This window comes from Macaca mulatta, chromosome 7 (assembly GCF_049350105.2).
Source record: "Macaca mulatta isolate MMU2019108-1 chromosome 7, T2T-MMU8v2.0, whole genome shotgun sequence".
Classification (NCBI taxonomy): Eukaryota; Metazoa; Chordata; class Mammalia; order Primates; family Cercopithecidae; genus Macaca; species Macaca mulatta.
This window is the reverse complement of record NC_133412.1, coordinates 96,919,000-96,926,613: the sequence shown is the minus strand read 5'-3', so window position 1 is coordinate 96,926,613 and position 7,614 is coordinate 96,919,000.

The window sequence follows — 7,614 nt, the reverse complement described above, 5'->3', positions numbered from 1 at the left end:
GAATAGCCTCTAGTGTTTCACTGTTAATCTAACATTGCTTTGGATTTCAGTTATATCGTTTTTATCATAATACTCTGTAATAGCCTTTATTTAATTAGAAATGCCTGTTAAATTATATTATGCCCCTTTTGGCATCTTTGGAAATGATTTCATTGCTTTTGCCTCTTGTAATTTATGAATATAATACATTTCTTTATAATAAGCTATATTTTCATTTCGAAAATAAAAACTCCTTTGTCATATATTATTCTTTAATGTACTGTTGAATGTAGTCTTACTGACATTTTACTTTTTCAAGCTATAGTCACTGGTGAAATTTGTGTATAATATTCTTTTCATTTGTTTTCTTTGTCAGGCTTCAGTATGAGTGTTAATATAAATGATAATATTCCTCACTAAAGGTTGCTCACTACATGTGGGTATATTGAATGGACTCTGGCTGCTGTGGTGTTTCCCACTCAGTCTCCTGCTCATCAGTTGCCTAAGGACTCCAAGCACACACATTAATATTCCTTCGACCCTTGGTAAGCTAAGCCAGAAGAAATACCATCAGATCATTAGCATCAACTTAGGACCATAGGCTTTAAAATACTTCTAGTAGAAATACCTTATGGACAGAAAAAGCCAATTGGTTTTGGAAAATCAGCTTAATAATATCCCATTGCTAAAAATAACGACAAATTGAATAGAAACCTCCCAGTAAAATGGATTAAAGGCTGTAACACAAGTGAAACTTTTAAGGAAGGTCGAAAAATTTAGTGCATGAGTAGGAAAGACAGTGATGATTCAAATTAGCTCCCCAAACACTCAAAGCACATTTGCAAAGTACAAGTGGATATGAACGCCTTCACAGCTAGCATTCTGACTGCCTTGTTCACTTTTTGTACCGAGTCTGACCCAGTGCCTCACATCAGACAAACCCTCAATAAGTACTTTTTGCTTGAAAGAAGGAGAGATGATTGGGGCATTTTCACACATTCTATTGTTCTGTCAGATGACACAGGGATGTCGTGAGTTCTTACAAGCCATATCACAGTGCCCTAGAGGCTGAGGAACACAATTGAGAACTGCACAGTCCAGCTCAGATGAGATGAGCTTAGAGTATAATGCCAGATAAACCTCTTTTCAACCATCACATAAATGTCTATACCTCGAGGGGAGGCTGTGCTGGTGAGAAGGGGCACAGGACTCTGCCTCCTCCATAACCAGGGCAGAGCAGGTGGCTCCTTTGTGGGGAGGGCCATCACCAAGGCAGGCCCTCGTCTGTGGTGGTTGCTGATGCAGGTGCATCAGGAAGGCTGGCCACATAATAACTGCTTGTCCAAGTGATGACCAAGGCTGCTCTGGGTTGAGGAGCAGGACCAAGTAATAACTGACTGTGTGGGGCACTTTCTAGTTGGAGAGCACTGTGGTAAATACCAGCAGCTATTTCCCCCAGGTGCAACTGTAATTTAGGAACTGAAACATATGAGCTTAACTGTGGTTTATACTCACAGTTTATGAGTGATGGACAAGCATGCTGGATTCTAGAGGCATTACAAAATCAGCCTAGCTTCTGGGGGACCAGAGGAGCCCCTTCTCTGTTTCAGGCTCCCTCTGCAGCTGTTTAGCAGTTGCTGCTGGGAAATCTGGCATGAAAACAGAATTTAAAGGTCTTTGGGGTGACACTGGAAAAACCGCCAAATCTGAGAGAATTAAAGTTTTGAAATCTCCCAGTGAGGCATGATCTGTGTCTGCGAGGCGTCTGTGACCTAGCAGATGCCCAGGTCTTGGAATAGGATTTTGTGAAAAGCCGAATGACATGGGGGAAAGGGTGCCTCCCATCTCTTTGACACAGCGAGACATCCAATCTATTACCAAGTCCTCTCTTTTATCTCCTAAATATAGCTTGAATATGTCTATTTTTCTCTAACCTCATTGCCACTATCTTAGTACAAGTCATAGTTATCTATAGCCTAGACTTTTGCACGAGCTTCCCTACTGGTGGCCGGGCCATGGCACTGTGGGTCCTCAGGAGGCAACGTATATGTTGTAGCCTAGGTACGTGCACCGCCTGGGGCACATCACCACACATGATAGGTTACAATAAGAAGGTGCCCTTGGAGTCGCGCAGCTTGGAGGTCCTGCTGCTTTCCTCCCTCTTCCTCCCTCCTTGGATCTATTTTCCCTTTGCTATTTATTTTTATTTTTGGAATATTTCAAACACATGGAAAAATATAAAGAATAATATAATATACACCCATATGCATCAGCCATCCAACTTTTTCATACTTTAATATTTTACGAATTTTTGAGCTTGGTAATCTAAATGTTTATTAAGACATATAGCACACATAGAGAAGAGTATATATTATGCAAACGAACATTTTAAAGAATAAATATTCATGTACCCACCACTCAGCTTAAGAAATAGAATATTTCGAATCGCTTTTGAAGTCTGCCATGTGCAACTTTTCAAACTAGAGACTCTGCTGTGTCCCCCCAGGAGTAACCACTCTCATAAATTTGGGGATTAGTGTTTCTTTGTGTTTGTTTATATTTCTTTATCCAATAAATACACACACACACACACACACAGATTCTTAATGTTTTGTTTGGTTTTGCCTGTTTTTTGACCTTTATGTAGATAGAATCAATGAGAACACATTTGCCTGTGACTTGGTATTTTTCTTACTACTAAGTTTTGGGAGTCATGTCTGGCACTGTAGGGAGCTTATCATTCCGCCCTTTTCACTGCTTTCCAATCCACACTCACACTACAGCCAGTGTAATGTCTTAAAGATATAAATTCAATTATTTGTCACTCCACTGCATAAAACCCTTTAGTGGCTTCCCAGTACTCTTGGAATAGAATTTCTGATACCTAGTGTGGCCTAAGAACCCCAGGTGACCGGGCCCTGCCTCCCTTTCTTGTCTTATCTCATTTCCTGGGCAGAGGTCACACTACTCTTCTTCCGTCTCCCTCATCTCAACAAGCTCTTCCTTTCCTTCCTGCCTTTGTGCACACCTGAGGTCTTCATTTCTCTCTTCACCTGGCTATCCCAAGCTAAATGATTAAATATCACTTCTTTCAATGGATCTCACTGACCTCCCAATGTAAATTAGGTGCTTCTTGTTTTGCTTCGTTTTTACTCTTCCTTTCTTCATAGCACTTACCACAGTTTTGTATCGTATGTTTATTTGGGCATTTATCTTTACATTTATTTAATGCCCACATACCTTTAAATTTCATTAATGACAGGATCACATATGTTTTCCTTATGATGGCTTATCTAGTACTAACATAGCCCCAGCATATAGCAGGTACTAAATAATTATCATTCAATGAGAATTGAAGTCAGTAAAAGTCAATGCAGTCAGAACAAAAAGAGTGTTCAGGGCATGTATTCTGGGTCAATTCACTGCTGGACAAAAATTGTTAAAAGTGAAGTCAAAGCATCCTTCAAGAACACATGTCAGGTCCCAGAGGCAGATGGTAAGCTTTGTATTTGTCCTATATGCTGATCTAGAGAAGCTGACTGAAAGGCAGCTCTGTTGCTCTACTATACTTTTAAAAATAAAATACGTAACAATAACCAAGACCTATTGAGCACTTACTTGTGCAGGCACTATTCTAAGTGCTTTGCATGAATAAATTGACTTAATTATCATAATAACCCTAAGAGTGAGGTGTTATCATTTTTGCTATTTTTATATAACAGGAAACTGAAGCACAGAAAGATTAAGTAACTTGCCAGAGCTTATACAAGTAGTCAGTGGCAAATCTAGGACGGATCCAGACAATGTTACTCCAGTGCTCCTCACCATTACTCATATTGCCTTTCAGTAATTTTGTTCCATGAATATTTGTGGCAAGAATAAATGAAGAGGGTTACACCAAAAGTTCAAAGTGCCATGGGTCTATGGAATGAGAGTGTTTGATTTTTCATATGGCCATCTGCCATAGCATCTAGACGGTCCCTGAGAGGCAGATAAGACTCAGAGGAACAGACATGGCAAGATGAGGCCTTCCATAACCAGACACATCAACAGAGTGGAAGGCATGTTAGGGAAGATGATGTGATTTGGTGTTGATGGACAACAGGTGGGTGTGAAACAGATGGAAGTTTGTAAGGCAGACCCCTGCCAAAATGTAGAGGGTCTTGAATGAGACTTTTGGAGGTTCATCGTGTATAAAGCAGGGCTTCATCTTAGACAAGGGCATTGCAGTATTGAATATATAACAGAGTCCTGTTCCAGCAACAACTGGAGTCAGGTGAAGGAGATCAAATGACATTTCTCCCCATACCTATCTGTAGCTACTTATTTCCACAAGGGCTGAAAGGTCCCTGCACCTCAGATATATAGAAAAATGTCTGATGGCTGAGGAAGACTTGGAGGAGGGAGGTTGCTAGGACAGACATCAAGGAACCCTGAAGAGAGTTCAATGTAAGGGCCAGAGGCAAAGAGAACTAAAGATCAGCATTGGTGACTAATATCAGAGAGCAGGACTGGGTCTAGGAGGAGGAAGGCAGCAGGTGACATGGAAACTCATTGGAATCTGATCACCTTCCCAGAGTGTATGCTATAGGAGAGGGGCTGCGCACACTGAAACAGACATCCTCAAATACCCCATCACAGTCTGAGTGTGACCAGTGGAGTGGTATGGCCCTCGGCACTCCCAGTTTCACCAGCATTGTTGTACTTGCCCAGTTCAGCCAAACATATGTATGGTAAGAGTGACAGGAACATTTCTAATGTAAAAAAGAAAGAATAGATTCCATTCCTGGACATTTAGAAGTATTCTAGGAGGATTCTTGGAGAAAGAACTGGTACAGGAGACTAGACTTTCTATAATCATATAGGTGTTAGGTCTGAACACATGAAACTTGGTAAATAATAGTAATGGGACTAAATCTATTCTCCCTGGATGCTGCAGCCTGAGGCACTTGGGATACACAGCTCTCTAGCTCAGATTGTTCTACTAAACTGCACATCCAGCTATGCTCTGCACTTCTCCACTTGGATGTTTCACGGCATTGAAAACTCAACATGGCAACACCTGAACTCCTATTCCCTCTACGCTCCTCTCCTCCACCTGGCCTCCTTATCTTAGTGAAGTGGCACCATTTTCCCACAGTTGCTCAAGGTAAAAACCTGTGCATGGTATTTTATTTCTGCATCTACTTCAACCCCCATATGCAATTCACAAAGTCTTGTCGAGTTTACTTTCTCTCACCATTTCACATCCCATAATTAGATAAGGTCACTAACATCTCCGCCTGGGTTATTGCCACAGCATCCCACCTGGTTTTTCTACCTTCAAATCTGCTTACCCAATCACCCCTCCAATTGGTTCTCTACTCCACCACCAGCACAACTTTCTAAAATTCAAATCTGGGCCGGACATGGTGACTCACGCCTGTAATCCCAGCACTTTGGGAGGCCAAGGTTGGTGGATTGTATGAGCCCAGGAGTTCGAGACCAGCCTGAGCAACGTGGTGAAATCCCATCTCTGCTAAAAATACAAAAATTAGCCAGGCCTAGTGGTGTGTGCCTGTAATCCCAGCTACTAGGGAGGCTGAGGCATGAGACTTGCTTGAACCCAGGAAGTGGAGGTTGCAGTGAGCTGAGATCGCGACACTGTACTCCAGCCTTGGAGACAAAGTGAAACGCAGTCTCAAATAAAATAAAATAAAATAAAATAAAACAACTAAAATTTAAATGTGAGCATGAACTTTCCTGAACTCCTTAAAACACTTTAACAATGCCCTCCTGCTCTCACGATAAAGCTCAAAGTCTTAACAAGGTGTGCATCATTAGTGCCTTGGAGCATGGCTGGCACCTAACATACACCCTGTAAATATGTGTGGCATAGAATCTAGAATGAGTTTGCATGTCTTCTTGTAGCTTGCTGTAAGCACTAATGAGAGTAGGCTTTCACTTCCCTATGTGGAAATAGTAGCTAACACTTTACAAGTTGGTGATTTGTCTTTTTACTTCGCCTGTGTATTTTCTTGCTATGCTAAAATTTTAAGTTTGATTATAATCAGATCTATAAATCTTTTGTTTGTGGTTCTGAGGGCTTAAGTTATACTTAGACATTCCTTGCCTGACACTATTCACAATAGCAAAGACATGGAATCAACCAAATGCCCATGAATGGTAGACTAGATAAAGAAAATGTGATACATATACACCATTGAATACTATACAATCATAAAAAAGAACAAGTTTATGTCCTTTGGAGAAACACAGATGGAGCTGGAGGCCATTATCCTTAGCAAACTAAAGCAGGAACAGAAACCCAAATACCACATGTTCTCACTTATAAGTGGGAGCTAAATGATGAGAACACATGGATATAAAGAAGGGAACAATAGACACTGGGCCTGCTGGAAAATGGAGGGTGAGATGAGGGAGAGGATGAGAAAAAGTAACTGTTGGTACCTGGGTGAAAAAATAATCTGTACAACAAACCCCTGTGATATGAGTTTCTCCATATAACAAACCTGCACGTGTACCCCTGAACTTAAGCTGAGAGTTAAGAAAAAAAATTATTTGCCTGTTTCACGATTATAGAAATGTTTTCCTATGCTTTGACCTACCACTCTGATTTCATTTTTGATATTTAAATATTTAATCAATTTAAAGTTATTTGTGCATATGATGTGAGGTAAAGACCTATTTTTATTGATTGTCCATTCAGTGGTCAGTTTCCCCAAATAAACAATCCATTCTTTCCTCATTGATTTAAATGCCACCTTAATAATGTATTAGGTTCACATACACACTGGGTTTGTTTCTAGCCTCTCTCATCTGTTCTGATGGTTCAACTTTTCTATTTCTACACGAATATCATAATATTTTATTATTTATGGTTTTTTGGCATGCAGTTTTGAATATTTTAAAAGTAAAACTTTTACTATGAGATTTCTTCCATTTGAAAGTTCAGCCCTTCTATCTTATTGAGATATGTAAATGAAATAACTTGATTTCACATATGCATTTACTGTACAAGAAAAGATTAATTTAAGCAAGTGAATATTTTTACTCTGCCTATAACATTCACATGCCTACTACCTCACATAATTTCTTCAGAATTTACTTTCAAGTATATTAGAAAAGTCATCTTTTTATAACCACAAATAGAGGCATTTTTCAAATTTAATATAGGATAATATATTTTAATTACAGAAAGTAATTTTATTATTATTGATGAAAAACAGCCAACAATATTTGTACAGTGTTAGCTTTTGTTTAAACAAGAAATGCCTGCAGTTCTGGATCTATATCTCTTCTGAATGTATTTACTTATTTTTAAATCACCTATTGCAGCTTCTGCAAATTAAAGTTGGAGAAAAAAATGTTTAAGATTTTCAATTCAGAAATATGATTAGAGTTTATTATAACTCCTCATTGGAGAATTATTTAATATAATGCTTCCATAATTAAACCTATTATTTCTTCCTTTCATAGTTAAACACAAAAAGTAATAGACTAAAAGCACAATACCAAATGACAAATCGTATCTACATCACTCTTTTAGTAGTCTTGTTTTTAAACACTTCTTAAAGAAAAATAAAATCAAAATTTATGTTTTATATATTTCTGAGCACATAATTAGAAACTTTA